Here is a 16032-nt window from a genome sequence, read left to right as displayed (position 1 = left end):
TTCTTTTCACAAAAACTGGATAAACTAAAAAAAAAAAAAAAAAAAAAAAAAAATTCCCCAAAAAATCCATTGAAAGGAAATTCATTTTTTGTAATATTTATGAATATCCAAAACCATACAAGTGTCCCTAATGCTGTTGCCAGGACACATGCAAGGGTGGTTAGACAGGTTCTGTTGCCTTGGTGCTTTCAGCTGGCAGAGCCATATTTTCCATATTCATCCACAGAGCTGACAGCATACCATTTCTTTATTCTTTCCTCCCTCCAAAAGGGCTGAGAATATATGACAACTGTTTGACTATATGCCTCTAATTCCTTCAGACACCTATAACCATTTAGCTTTTACTTAAATTCTCTATGCTGAGCATCTGCTATGTTAGGTACATTATACAGGCATCTGCCCACTGCCTCCTAGATTAGCAACCTTGGACAAGTCCTTTTGTCTTTTGAGTCAGTCTCAGGCCTCAGGTTGTTGTGAATTTTAGAGAAAATGTTTTCAAAGTATGTAGGACAATGCTTACTGATACTTAAAAGGAGCTCAATACACAGCAATGATTATTTCTTTAAATCAAATATTTAACATGTCTATCAAAACTTGATCATTAAAAAAACAAATTCTGAGCTTGAAGCATGTGTCCAAACAATCACTATAAATTCTTAACTCATTTGTTAATGATCAGAGCATTTCTCAGTGGAATAAGAACTACAATCTTTTAATCCATCTCCTTTAATCACATATGAAGAAACCAACTCCCAAAGACTAAGAAAATCACTCAGTGGCCTATAGGTTGATGGTAGAAAATGAATGCACAGCATATAAACACATCTTTCTTCAATTACCCAAGTTTTAAGACCTTGGAGGACCAAGTCTCAATCTATTCAGGAATAGAATCAGCTGGGAAAATCTGTAAAAAGTGGATACTTGATCTTTACTTTCAGAGACTGATTGAGTACACAAAGTAGAGGTGCATGAATTGTATTTTTAACATATATTTCAGGCAATACACAGATCTCAATTTGAAAAACCTTGCCTTAGAAGATTAAGAACACAAAACTACAGGGAAATATACCAAATCTAGAATGATACAGGATAAGTAAGACAAACTGTAAGAACCAGAAATGTTAGTCTTTTTGCAAACCATTAGCACCCTAACGACTTTATTTTTGTATCTGTGTCCCTCTTCAACAGATGGCTCAGTCTAATAATTAATAATCTAAGAAATCCAATCTAATTAAGAAATGCCTTTACTGGTATACATTCATCTGCCCCTCTAATATTTTCATTATTCTTACAATGGTCCATCTGCCTACTCTCACACTATATACGCACAACACACATATACATATGTCTCTATATTATTATTACTACATCTGGTATGCACTTCAACTCCTCTCCAACAGCCTATTTCCTTCACCTCCTTCTAAGCCTAGGTCAAAACTTAATTTCAAGGACTACCTTTTCTATTACTTTTTTGTTGTGTTCCCTCAGCACTTCTCTTCTCCTTTGCACCATGGTTATGTCTTAAATTTATAGGTAAAGCTACTTGTAGCTTTGTAGATTTATAAATGTCACAACTCAACGAAGACTGTTCTCATCCATTCTGTAAACTAAAATGTTTAAATACTGCTTTCATATATAATCCCCACATAATCCCCTCAACTTCATTAACCCCTGTTGAGTTGTGAATCAACACAACCCCTCCGAAAGACCTGAAAACCATTAGCTCAGCTGCTAACATACAAAACCTTTCACCTAACATTTTTCTTATAGAAGTCATCATCATTCCTGTGTATTCTAAATCCAGTGGCCCCAATCCTACTTTATTTCTGTAGCATTTCACACCACTAATCACTCCTCATCTCCCTCTCACTTCCATAATGCTGTACCCACCCCCCTATATTCTTCTACCTGTGACAGCAACTAGGTCTTCTGCTAATTCATCTTCTTACCTTTCATTCTTGGTCACCCAAGTTTCTTGCACTAGCCCCTTTTCTTAACCTAAATTAATTATCTGTGCAATGTCATCTATTTCTAGAACTCCCCTATACTTAGTACCCTTAACTATACATCTTTATGCCTTTATCTCTTGAGTTCTAAGACTGCTAGTCTCAGTTACCAATCGTACACAGATATTCGGATATATTATTAGCATTAAAATCAAACTCAGTTATTTCCCAAAAAACTCACTCCACCCTAAATGCGCCTGATCTTGCTGTTTTTCTAGTTACAAACTAAAACTGTTGCCAATCTTTACTTTTTCCCTCTCATTTTTATTTAGCCTTTATTTTTATTTAGCCTAACCATCAGTTGATAATTTAACCTTCAAATTCTTAATCATTCATTCAAAAAAATGTCCACTAGTGGAAACTAATACAATGTTATACATCAATCATATCTCAATTTTAAAAAATGTTAAGAGATTTTGAGTGCCTATAAAGTGGATAAAAACAGTGAAAGAAACTAGACATAATCTCTTATCCTCATGTAATGGGCAAACTGGGCACTATTAATAAAAACCACAATAAATTATGCAACTGCAATGGATAATGCTGTTCTGAGGGAGAAACATAGGATATGATAAGCGTATACAGAGTTCTCACTTAATTTGGGAGGACAGGAAAGGTATTCTTCATGAGGTGACATATAAACTAAGCTGTAAGACATTTATCACACATATTAAGAAAAACCCAGTGAGATGATAATGGCTCTGCCAGTCCAGTCACCCAAATTTGAAAACTGAGTCATACTCTAAAGAGAAGGCCCCTTTCCCAGTATAGTAAATTGCTCACCCAATGCTACCAATTCTACCTCAGAAATCCCCTATATTTCAACACTTTCAAAATAAAGCCAAATCTCCCAAACATTTCAGACCAAACTATAAACAATTTGGCCCAAACTTGTCAGTCCAGACTAGACCATTCATTGTTACATTTCTAATGCTTGAAGATGCTCACAGAATAAACATCTTACAAAAGAGGAGTTTTCTCTTTGGTGATTTGCTTTAGGTCATTTAACTAGTAAATATAAGGTTATGATTCAAACCCAAGTTGTCTTGGCCATACTCCTTCCCTTGTACCACCCTTCTAATTTAAAATCAAACCCTATAAATTTTATCTTTGAAATCACTCTTCCTTTTTTTTCCTCCATGCACACCAAAACAGTACAGACCCTCATTACTTCATCTGGTTTCCTATTTGCCTTTATCCTTTACTCCCTCTACTGGAATTATCTTCCAGACTTAGGCCATATCACTGTAAGGCTCAAAATATTCTATGCTTCCCCAATACCTAGAAGATAAATTTCAAACTCCACATATCATATGAAATCCTTGCCACTGACCCCGACCCATTCATATAAGTCTTACTGCCCACTACATAATATTATTACCAGGTTACTTGATGATCTAGTACTATCATTGGATTACTGGTTATTACATACTGGCCATTGGTAGTTCTGACTTCAATGCTTTTGTTTTTCAGGTCACTTCACTCCGTATTTCCCTATCCTTTGCTAACTAAATAAACTCCAGCCCCCAACAATCTATCATACCTTATTAAAAACTCTATTCACTCTAAAGATTGTATCTCACAGGGTTCCCTAAACTCTTCTGTAAATAACCATTGTCTTTTGGGTCTTACTATACACACAATAATTTCTATCCTATAAGTATAATTTTCTACCTTATAGCTATCTGTGTACATACATCAGTCCTTCCAGCTGTACACTGGTTCATGATAGGGCTCATCTTTATCTAAATTTTTATTCTTATAGTAATGGAGAGTATGTTCTCCTGACAACATATCTCCCCTCAACTTAAAAAAAAAAAAAAAAAAAAAAATTAAGATCCATGGCCTGCTGAAGAATTTTGGGCTAGTTCCAAATGGAATTCATGTAGAAACAAACAAGGGTATTATTTTTTTCCCAATTAACACAAGTTTAATCCAATGCCAATTTAATAAAATTCTGAAGACCTAGCATACCAGGAAAATCAAGAAAATCATTCTACCAGAGATTAAACCACAGAATATTAAATAGTGTAATTACAATCAGTACAACTCTCAAAAGACTGACAATATTTACTAAAATTAAGTGCATGCATACTCGGGGACTTAAAAATTCCATTCCTAAGTATGCATCAAACAGAAATGAGTACATATTTAGTGGAATGTTTAGAATAGCAATATTTTAAGTAGTCTCAGACCAAGAGTAACCAAATTATATGCCCACCAACAGTAAATGAATGAATTCTGGTATATTCTGGTATATTCCTAAAGTGGAATACTATACAGCAACTACCATAAACTACCAATGACTACAACCAACAATGTGGATGAATGTCACAAATATGTTAAGTGAGAGAAGCTAGACACAACTAAATGTGGATTCTAATGATACACTGCATAAAAACAGGCAAATCTAATTTATGCTATTAAAATTAATAATAGGATAGCAGTTACTCCCAGAGGAAGAGAGGGAATAAATAGTGTAAAGAGGCTTCAGAGTTGCTGCTGCTGTTATTTCTTGATCTGGATGCTGGCTAAACATGTGTTTAGTGTGTGAAAGTTCACAAGCTATATGTACATTTTATGTGCACTTTTCTCTATGTATATTATATTTCAATTAAATATTTATTTTAAAAACCCAGTAAAGTACAAGCATTAGATAAATAGGTAAGTGGAACAGAAGGTAGGCCTAGAGAAATATCCAAAAGTATGTTAATAATTGCTTCTTGTCAAAACAAAACACGAAAACAACAACTGGATAACCTATATGAAACTCCTGTTTTCAGACCCTGCGCTGGATAACAGGCAGTGCAGAACTGTGATCCAAGAGAGAACCAACAGAAATAAAATGAGCCCCCTCATCCCGTGCTCAGATTTCTGCCTAGAGGCTCTTTTCAATATGTAGCCAATGTAGGGAAAACCTAATCAGAGGACAACAGTATCACTAAAGTGAAAACCAAGAACTCAAGCATTCCAGAGGCTGAAGGATAGAATTTGCAAAACCGAGTGAGAAGAGAGCAGCTACACAGAAAAAACGTTCCAGAAATCTGCCACTTGGCAGTCCTTTGATTCTGCACCTGAACTGTAAGGCAAAAGATTCCCTGAAGCTAGACAAAGAAGAGTAGTGAGTTGAAATATTCCCAGCTCATACAGGACTGGGAAATCCCTAAACTCCACCCCCCCACCAACCAGAGTGAAGAGAACATACTAACACTGGGGACATTTTGTAAAGAACTAAAAAGGGCCATGCCTTTATAGTAGCTACTAGCCTTAAATATAGCCTTCTGTATACACACCCTAATACAGCCTTGATCAAAGTGGCCAGCAAGTTACTTAGCTGGCTGCCAAAACAAAATTTAATACTCTAAAAAGGCAACAAAATCCAGTCACTCAACAACAGACTATTACAATGTGCAGCATCCTTGGGATGCATGGGTGGCTCAGCAGTTGGGCTTCTGTCTTCAGTTCAGGGCATGATCCTGGAGTCCCGGGATCAAGTCCCACATCAGGCTCCCTGCATGTAGCCTGCTTCTCCCTCTGCCTCTCTGTCTCTCATGAATAAATACATAAAATCTTCAAAAAAAAAGGGGGAAAAAACTACAATGCGCAGCATCCAATAAGTAACTATGAAAACAGAAATATGACCTAGAACCAAAAGAAAAACCGATAATCAATGGACCCTGAAATGAAAGAACTGATGGAACCAGTAGATAAAGGTTTTCAAATACTATTATAAATATGCTCAAAAATTGAAGGCTGAATGAGTAAGAAACAGAAAACATAAAAACCAAATAGAAGTTTTAGAAATACAAACTAAGATATCTGAAAGTATTTGACACTGTAGGAAGAAAAAAACAATGAAACCGAAAACAAAGCAAATTGAAGCAGGGAGACACAAAGACTAAAAATGTTAATGACCTGAGACAAGATCAATTGGTCTAACACACATGTAACTGGAGTCCCAAGAAAAAGAGACTGTGTAAGAGGAGGGGAGGTAATTTAAAAAAGAAACAATGACTGACACTTCAAATTTGATAAAACTATAAATGTACAGATCAAAAAAACACATGCAAAAAGAAAAACTGAGCAAATCCTAAGCAGGATAATCACAAATGAAATCAGTGATAAAGAGAAAATCTTAAAAGGGGGAGGGAGGGGAAGAAAAGACTTCAAATACAGGGAAAGAAGGTAAGCATAACCACAGACTTCTCATCAGAAACAAAGGCTAACATGGAGCACCTAGGTTGCTAAGTTGGTTAAGTGTCTGACTTGGTTTCTGGCTCAGGTCGTGATCTTGGGGACACAGGATCAAGCCCTGCACTGGGCTCCAGGCTCACTGCGAAGTCAGCTTGAGATTCTTTCCCCCTCTCTCTTCCTCCTCCACTGCCCTCCCCCAGCTTATGCACACATCTCTAAAATAAATAAATAAATAAAATCTTTAAAAATGTATATAAATATTTCTTTTAAAAAAAAGAAACAAAGACTGAAAAAAAAAAAGTCAATCTAGAATTATGTATCAAGTGAAACTGCCCTCCAAAATAATGAAGAGAAACTACTATACAACTACTAGAATGGCTATATCAAAACAACTAAATGTTAACAACACTAGGCAACTGGAAATCTCATTTATTGTTAGTAGGAGTATAAAACAAAACAAATGAATTTGGGGAAAAGATCTGGCATTATAACTACCCTATAACCCAAAAATTACATTCCTAGGCATTTACCCAAGAGAAAAGATATTATATTCACACCAACTTTAAAGAATTATTCATTTTAGCTTTATTCATAACAGCTAAGAACTGAAAACAGTATAAGAATGAAGGTACAAACAACTTACACATGCAGTAACACGGGTGAATCTCAAAAATACTATGCTGAATAAAAGAAACCTCATACAAATTAATATACCATTCATATGAAATTCTAATGTAAGCTAAACTAATCTAAGATAAAGTTATCAGAACAATGGTTGATTTGGAGGAAAAAATTGACTAGAAATGGGTATAGGTTGGATTGCAAAGGTGTACACATTTGTCAAAACTCTCATGGAATGGTATGTATATTTGGCAGATTTTATTTTCCAAATATGGTCACCACACAATATAATCCATAACACATACTATTCTTACAAACTTAACACTGGCATTCTCCCATCAGGTGGTGGGGTCTATGTCCCTTCTTCTTGAATATGAGTGGCCTCTGTGATCTTTGAATCAAGAGTATGGTGCTGTGTGACTTAATGCTAGGTTATAAAAATGCCATGTACTTCCGCCTTGCTCTTTTAAGATACTCTTAAAATTCAGTCACCATATATTGAATAAGTCAGCCACCTGGTAAGGAAGCTAAGCGACCACACATAAAGGCAACATTTAAGTGTTCTAGATCTGAACTCTAGCTGAAGTCCTAAGAGCCAGCATCAATCTCCAGATTTGTGAACCATCCTTCAGATAATTCTAGCCTCCAGTTATCAAGTTACACCAGTTATCAAGCCACTGTGACATACTTGAAGCCAAGACAAAGCTGTGCCTTCCAGTATGCACAAAGCACAGACTCATAAGCAAACTAAATGCTGATGTTTAAGGGTGATTTAGTACACAGAAATAAATAACTGGAATAATATACTAAAATCAGTTAAATTCAATATACTAAAGTTATCTAATAGTAAATTACTAAGCTTTAGTTAACAACATACATGCTGAAGTTAAGGATGAGGAATAATAATAACTGCAACTTACTTTGAAAAACCTCTAAGAATTAAAACAAATAATGGACAGATACAACACAAAGAAAAATGTTAATTGTGGAATTATATTCTACAATTATTTCACACTTGAGTTGGAGTATTTTCCTAATAAAATAATAAAGAAATTAAGGCATTTTCATGCTAATAAAACCTGAAAGTTTTCTGGCTCATGTATTTGCACTTCAAAAAATTTTAAATTCTTCAAGTAGAAGAGAAATAACACAAGATAGAAAACAGCATCTACATAAAGAAATCTACACAAAGGAAAATAAAAATGGTAAAGATGAGCATAAATACCAAAAAATGTTGATAAATCTGGTTTAATAACCTGTTTTTTTCAATTTTTAAATTTCTTTACAAAACAACTGGCCATTTAAAAGAACTAATTTTAAAAAAATAAAAAATAAAAGAAATGATTACAGGGATGCCTGGGTGGCTCAGTGGTTGAGCTTCTGCCTTTGGCTCAGGGTGTGATCCTAGGGTTCTGGGATCAAGTACCGCATCAGGCTCCCTTTGCAGAGCCTGCTTTTCCCTCTGCCTATGTCTCTGCCTCTCTCTCTGGGTCTTTCATGAATAAATAAATAAAATTTTTTAAAAAATAAATAATTACAAGTAAGACTGTGGAATTTATAATTTACATAGAAGTAAAATATAAGACAACAATACCAAAAGGATGACAGAGGAGGGTAAACAAATTTATACTCTATTAGAATTCTCACAATATACTCTAAGAAGTATATTTCTGAAAACAGACTGATATAAATTAAGGGATATACTGTAAATACTAGTACAACCCCTGGGGGCAGAGAAGGTATAAGCTAATAGCAAAGATCAAACAGACTTCTATAAAAATGCTCAATCCAAAAGAAAACAGGAAAGAGGAGAAAAAAGAACATAGATGGAATAGAGATGAATAGTAACTTGGTAGTCTTAAACCCAATCATGTAGTCAAGTATAATAAATGTAAATGGACTAAACACTCAGAAAGCAAGAAATTGTAAAAATCAAAAAGATGCAACTATACACAGTCTAAAAGAAAGACACTATACAGAGAAGTTGGAAAAGATGTAATATGTAAACATGAATCATCACAAGGAAGAGTGGTTATACTGATACCAGACGAAGTAAACCTTAGGACAATAAACATTAACAGAGGACCACAGAGATATTTCATAACAATAAAGAATCAATTCAAAGGTACCTAACAGTCCTAAATATGAATGCACATGACAGCTGGAGCTTCAAAATACATGAGACCAAATGGACAGTCCTGAAAGAAAAGATAGCAAGTTCACAATTATGGTTGAAGGTTTCAATATTCTTAGTAATTAATAAAATAATTGACCAAAAAAAAAAAAAAAATCAGTAATGACACAGAAGAAAGACATGTATCTAATAAAGCATTCGTATCCCGAAAAGAATGAGCAAAGTATTTGGGTACTCACAAAAGGTAATACACAGATGGCCAATAAACATATGACAACTTCTCAACATCATTCATCATCATGGAAATGTAAGAACCATGATACTTCACGCCCTTTAGTATGAAAATTATTTTTAAAAAATAACAAAATAACAAGTGTTAGCAAGGATGTGGAGAAACTGGAATCTTTTTCTGATTGCTGGTAGGAACGTAAAATGGGTACGGCTTTCATGGAAAATGATACGCTGATTTCCCCAAAAAATTAAACAGAATTACCATATGACCAAGCATTATCATTCCTAGGTATATACCCAAGAACTAAACATACAAGAAGAGCAATCCAAGTGTCCAGTGAATGAATGGCTAAACAAAATGTGGTATTTTTACATACAAGGAAATAATATTCAGCCTTAAAAGGAAGGAGGAGCTCCTGGGTGGCTTAGTGATTTGACCACCTGACTTGATTTCAGCTCAGGTCATGATCTCAGAGCCATGAGATAGATGGAGCCCAGCTTTGGGCTGGGAGTCTGCTTTGCACCTTCCTCTCCCCTCTCCTCCTGCATTCATGCTCCCTCCCTCAAAAATAAATCAAACTTAAAAGAAAAATAGAAATTCTTATACATGCTGTAACATGAGTGAGCCTTGAGAATATCACAGTAAGTGAAACAAGCCAGAAGCAAAAGGACAAATATTATATGATCACACTTATGTAAGTAGCTAGAACAGTCTAATTTTTAGAGACAGAAAGTAGAACAGTGGTCACCAGAGGCTGGAGAGAGGGGAAAGACAAGGAGGTGAGGAAGTGTTACTATTTGAATTTGGGATGATGAGAAAGTTCCAGGCATAAGTAAGAGTGATGGCTGCAAAACAACATGCATGTATTTTATGCCACTGAACTGTACACTTAAAAATGGTTTAAAATGGTGGATTTTATGTTATGTGTATTTTACAGTTAAAGAAAAAGAAACTGCAATGGGATTACACAACCATCAGAATGTCTGCCTTTTGAGAATATCAAATGCTGGCAAGGATTTGAAAGAACGGTGCTCGTGGGAATGCAAAATAGCATTAACTATTTGGAAAATAATTCCTTATAAATTCAAACATAAACTTATTATATGATCTAGTAATTCCAGTTTAAGTTGTTTACCCTGGATAAATGAAAGTATGTTCACACAAAGACACATGCAAAGAGTACCTTTTCTCACAACAGCCTAGTGGTGGAAAAAATCTAAATGTTCACCAAATAAATAAGTAAACTGTGGCACAGCCACACTATATTTGAAAAAAAAAAAACAAAAAATTGATAAACACAAAATGGAGGAATCTCAAATACGTATTGAAGGAACAAAGCCAAACAAACAAAAAAAGAGTACATAACTTACCATATTATTTATATGCAATTCTAGAAAAGGGAAAACTAGCAAGCAGGTCAATGGTTGCCCAGAGCCAAAAGGGAAGAATGAAAAAAAAAAATTTTTTTTTTTAAAAAAGGGAAGAATGACTACCAAAGTAACATTTTTGGGGAGTAACTCAAATGTTCTGTATCTTAACTGTGGTAGTTGTTACAGTATATACATGCATCAAAATACATAAAACTGTATACTTAAAAAATGTATACATTATAGGATACAAATTATACTTCGTTTTTTTTAGTTTATAAGTGGCATTTTGGAGTTCCTGGGTGGTTGAGTTGGTTAAGCATACAACTCTTGGTTTTAGTTTAGGTCATGATCTCAGGGTCGTGGAATTGGGCCCCAAACTGGGCTACATGCTCAACAGGGTCTGCTTGCAATTCCTCTCCCTCTCCCTATGCTCCTCCACTACTCTAAAATAATCTTTAAAAAAAAAGAGAATAAAATAAAAAGGCAGCATTTTACATCAATGAGCAAAGGACCCCTCAAGTGGTCTAAAAAATTGGCTACCAAAGTGGGAAAAAAATGTAAGATAGGTATTTGTATACCATATCCAAAAACATCCCAAATGCATTCCAGATCTAAACTTATCATACCATATCCAAAAATTCACTTAGAACAGGTGACAGACCTAAATGTAGAACTAAAACTACAAAAGTCTTAGAGAAAACAGACATAAACCTTTATGACCTCAGATTAGGCAATGGTTTAACACCAAAGGCAACAAAAGAAAAATATGTAAGTTGGACTTCATCAAAAATTAAAACTTGGGTGCTTCAAGGAAACAATCATGAAAGTGAAAAGACAGCCTATAGCATGAGGAGAAATAGTTGGAAATCATCTATCTGATAAGGGACTTGCATCTGAACATATAAAAAATGCTTAAAGCCCAGTAAAAAGAAAAAATTAAAACACAGGAAAGGATTTGAGTATATCTTCTCCAAAGAGGGCCAATCAGCACATGAAATGTTATCATTAATCATTAAGCAAATGCAAATCAAAACCACAAAGAGAAACCTTCACACACAAAAATTACTAAAATAGAGACAATCATCTTTGGCATGGAAGTAGAGCTATCAGAAAGAACCTTCATACATTACTGATGCAACTGTAAAATGATGCAGTCACTTTGGAGGATTTTGGTAGCTCTTCAAAATATTAAACATCGATATCTCATGACCCAGCAGTTTCTCTAGATATATATATACCCAAGATAGCTGAACATATATGTTCACACAAAAGTTTGTATATAAGTGTTTATAGCAATGTGATTCATATAAAAAGACACAATCCAAATATATTTATCAACTGATGACTGAACAGTTCATATATTCATAGTATAATACTATTCAGCCATTAAAAAAAAGTTAAAAATTCTATGTAAAAAGAAACCATACACAAAAGGGCTCATATTTCATGATTTCTTATATATGAAAGATCTAGAACAGGCAAATTCATAGAAAGCATGCAGATTAGTGTTTGTAAGAGGCTGGAGGACAAGGGAATAGGGAATGACTACTAACAGGTACAGGGTTTCTTTTGGGGATGATGAAAATGTTCTATTAGTGGTAGTGAATATACTACAACCCAAATATACTAAAACTGAAATGTATGCTTTAAAAGGGTGAATCTGGGATGCCTGGGTGGCTCAGCTGTTGAGTGTTTGCCTTTGCCTCAGGGTGTGGTCCTGGGGTCCCGGGATCAAGTCCCATGTCAGGCTCCCTGCATTGAGCCTGCTTCTCCCTCTGCCTGTATCTCTGCCTCTCTCTCTCATGAATAAATAAAATCTGTATAAAAGATAAATAAAGGGTTAATCTTATGGTTATGTGAATTATATCTCAATAAAGTTAGAAACTGTAAAAACTACAGTGTTGTGTGTGTTTGTTTTAATTTCTCAAGAAAGGATAAAAGCTGCATGTACCTGTAGTTATGGATATACTTGTTTGGTATTTGCCAGGCAATTTTATGTTTTTCCACACTTACGTTGAACAACTGTTATGTTTTAGAATTAGCTAAGAAAGGGAGAGGAAACGTTCATTTATTTTTGTACTTAAAAATATACAGCTATCTACCTGTATTTCCTCAGTCGAAAATAATTCTACACACCAATATGGGGGGAGGGGGACAACCAACCAGGAAATAAAGGAGGCTCTCTGGAAATATGAAAATGTTGGAATTTTTGGTTTTATGATTTATAGGAATAATCTAATACTTAAAATTGAGAGTGTGCTGCAAATCTAGGTTGTACAATCAGTTATACGTAGGAGAACTCTGGGATCACAATCACTGTGCACTGGAAAAGAACTGAACTCTCTAAAGTAACAACTGGTCTGCCCTCCCTCTGGGTTCTGTGAACATTTTAGAAATTAATTAAATTATGCTTATTTACCTATCTGAATAACTATAGAAAGCAGACTCATGATTGGTCAATAATAAAACGTTATTTTCCCCCAATAAGGTTATCTTTACACACTTATTTTATCACATGACTTACAGCAGTGAGCATATCTTATCTAAGTGTAGATCAAGTGTCATCTATGGAGATCCTTTAGAAATTCTAAGTCACCAGAATTATTTCAATTTCCTAGTTTTAATGATAAATCACTCATTCTAGTCAACTATTCTATGAACTGAAAATAGAAGCAAATGTGCCACGTAGTCTCAAGGGCTTGCTACTGTGAAATTTTCCCCTGGGTTCTTTTTGCACTAATAGTTCATTTGAGTTCAATCTTATATAGTGCCTAACCTAAAATTAAACTCAGAATTATGCTAGCTTTCAGCCTGTGTTATACACGCACGCGCGCGCACACACACACACAAAGATGTATAGTACAAGATACTAAAATAACTAAAGGTAGGTGGGTTTTCCTTGAAATAATCATGAACATGTACTTGCAGGTTTATTTTATTTCACCTGTGTATCAAACTCATAAAATCTGACTTAAGGATAACAAAAGACCACTGGCTTCTAATTTAACTTCAAACTGCTTTTAAGAAAACTTACCACATATAATTTTAAGTGAACTAGACTGCTTCTATTAAAAACAGAAAATTGTTGTTCTAAAGACCAGCCATACTTGAAGGACATAAATAGTAAAAATTGAGGGCATTTAATTTTCTATTAAAGTGCAGTAAAATACCTCAAAGTAGCTTCATTCTTTTGAGTAGCTACCAACTGGAGTAATATTTCTAGAACAATCAGTACACGAACATTCATTCATTCACCCAACACTCACAAATGCTTGAAATTGCACATTAAAAAAAAGAGAGGGAACAATTCGCTGGCTCAGTAAGGTGGGACACCGACTCTTGATCTTGGGGTTGTGGGAGCCCCATATTTGGTTTAAAGATTACTGTAAAAAAATCATTTAAATAGAGAACCATTTACTTTTCTCATACAATCAACTCAACAGTAAAGAAATTACATAATTGCAGTTGAAATTATGTACTTAGAAAAAGCAGGATTCAATAACAGCATAATACAACGAAGCAATAAAACCAGTGAGTACAAGAGGATTCTTCAGAGAAGGCTTCCCTGAGTAATACTTTGGAATATTTAGCACTATTCCCTGAGACCTAAAGGCTGGGTGAAATTTGTTGCCCAAATGTGCAGTGGCAAAGGGTTTGGCAAAGAAACAGGTTGGACAGCTCAAAACACTGAAAAGGTCAGTACTATTGGATGGTTCTGTTCAATAGGGAGTGTGGAGAAAGGTAAGGCTGAGGAAGTAGAAAATCTAGATCACGTGGGACTTGGTTAACTAATAATGCTTTTTGAATTTTACTCTAAAAGCAATAGAAAGTCAAAGAAAAATGTTAAATAGAAAGTAACAAGGTTAGAATTATATTTTTAAAAGATCACTTGAAAAGACAGAATTGTAATTTGTTCACAATAATCCAAAAGAATTATAAACTATTAGAAATGATGGAGTTCATCCAAATTGATGGATACAAAATCAATACAGCAACAACCAAATGTTATTAAAAGATGCTATTTAAATGTAAAAACATTAATCAAATATCTAAGAACATGAGATATGTGTAAAAGGCACTTATGTAGAAAAATGCAAAATACAGAAGAATCAAATAAATAACAAGATAAACCACATCAATTCTCAATATATATTCAATGCAATTTCAAATAATATCTCCAAAGGAATCTGATAAACCAGTTTTAAGTGATTATGAAAGAATGAAAGTCTAAGAGCCAGGATAGTTCTGAGAATTAATAAAAGAGAGGCCTATATTCTCAGATTTCAAAGCTTAATATAAACCTATTTGAAATGAAACAATGTAGTACTGGTGTTTTAAAGAGAAAGACCAAAAAATTTTTAAAAAGCAAAAAAAAAAGAAACTAAAACCCAAGTACATGGCAGGTGATACAGGGGACAAAAAAAAAAAAAAAGAGGGAAGAATTCAATATTTAATGTTGGAACAACTAGATTATCATATGAAAAAAAATCTGATTTCTGACTCCCTCCCACATGGACCTAAATGAAAAAAAGAAAAAAAAAAAAAAAAAAAAACTCACAAGAACACAAAATCCTGGGCAGCCCCGGTGGCACAGCGGTTTAGCGCCGCCTGAAGCCCAGGGCATGATCCTGGAGACCCGGGATCAAGTCCCACGTCAGGTTCCCTGCATGGAGCCTGCTTCTCCCTCTGCCTCTGCCTCTGCCTCTCTGTGTCTCTATGAATAAATAAAATATCTTAAAAAAAAAAAAAAAAAAGCCCACAAAATCCCAAATAACATGAACCTCTTAACCCCTAGCAGACAATATAAAAGAGGATTTTAACAAAAAATACAAATCATAAAGGAAAAGACTCATGATTTCAACACTGAAACTTGAGATTCTATATCCCAAAAGAGAATACCATAATGGGCAAAAAGCAGTATTTTATTCTGATAATTTTCATGGCTGCGCTGAAAAATAAGAAGGTTGTATGAGATGATCCTCAAGGTCCCTTACAACAAATATACTGTATGAAAATGGCTCATTCTTTTAAAACAATTCTTTAATTTACAAAACTTTTAAAAGATACCAAAAATAATAAAATTCATATCCATTTACCCACAATTTTCACCATTTAATGCAAATTAAAGTGAGGTAGAAAAAAAAAGGTATCATTTCACAGCCATCAAATTTGCAAAAATTTTAAAATAGGACAATCCCAAGTATGGGCTAGGATGCTGGAAAACAAAATACACATATATTGGTAGTAAAGTATATACTGGTGTATTGATTTCATTTAAGAATTAAAAAATATCTAATAAAGTAAAAGTTGTTCACAACCTATTCCCAGGGATTTCACTTTAATGAGTCTGCCCAATATCTCAACCAAGAAAAATGTGTAAACGCAATCACTGCATTTTTTATAACAAAAAGGGAAATAACTCAAAATATCCATCAATAGTGAAATACATTTTATACAGCCATATAATGGAGTACC

The 16032-nt window shown here is 34.4% G+C and overlaps 1 protein-coding gene across 6 annotated transcripts in view; it reads right to left on the bottom strand.

The window, feature by feature from the left end:
• Positions 1–16032, bottom strand: part of UBE3A (ubiquitin protein ligase E3A) — a 95820-nt gene that overhangs the window by 71898 nt on the left and 7890 nt on the right. The window lies entirely within an intron of this gene.

Source organism: Canis aureus, chromosome 2 (assembly GCF_053574225.1).
Source record: "Canis aureus isolate CA01 chromosome 2, VMU_Caureus_v.1.0, whole genome shotgun sequence".
NCBI lineage: Eukaryota > Metazoa > Chordata > Mammalia > Carnivora > Canidae > Canis > Canis aureus.
The sequence above is the reverse complement of the archived record's forward strand: the minus strand, read 5'-3'. Positions and strand labels throughout refer to the sequence as shown.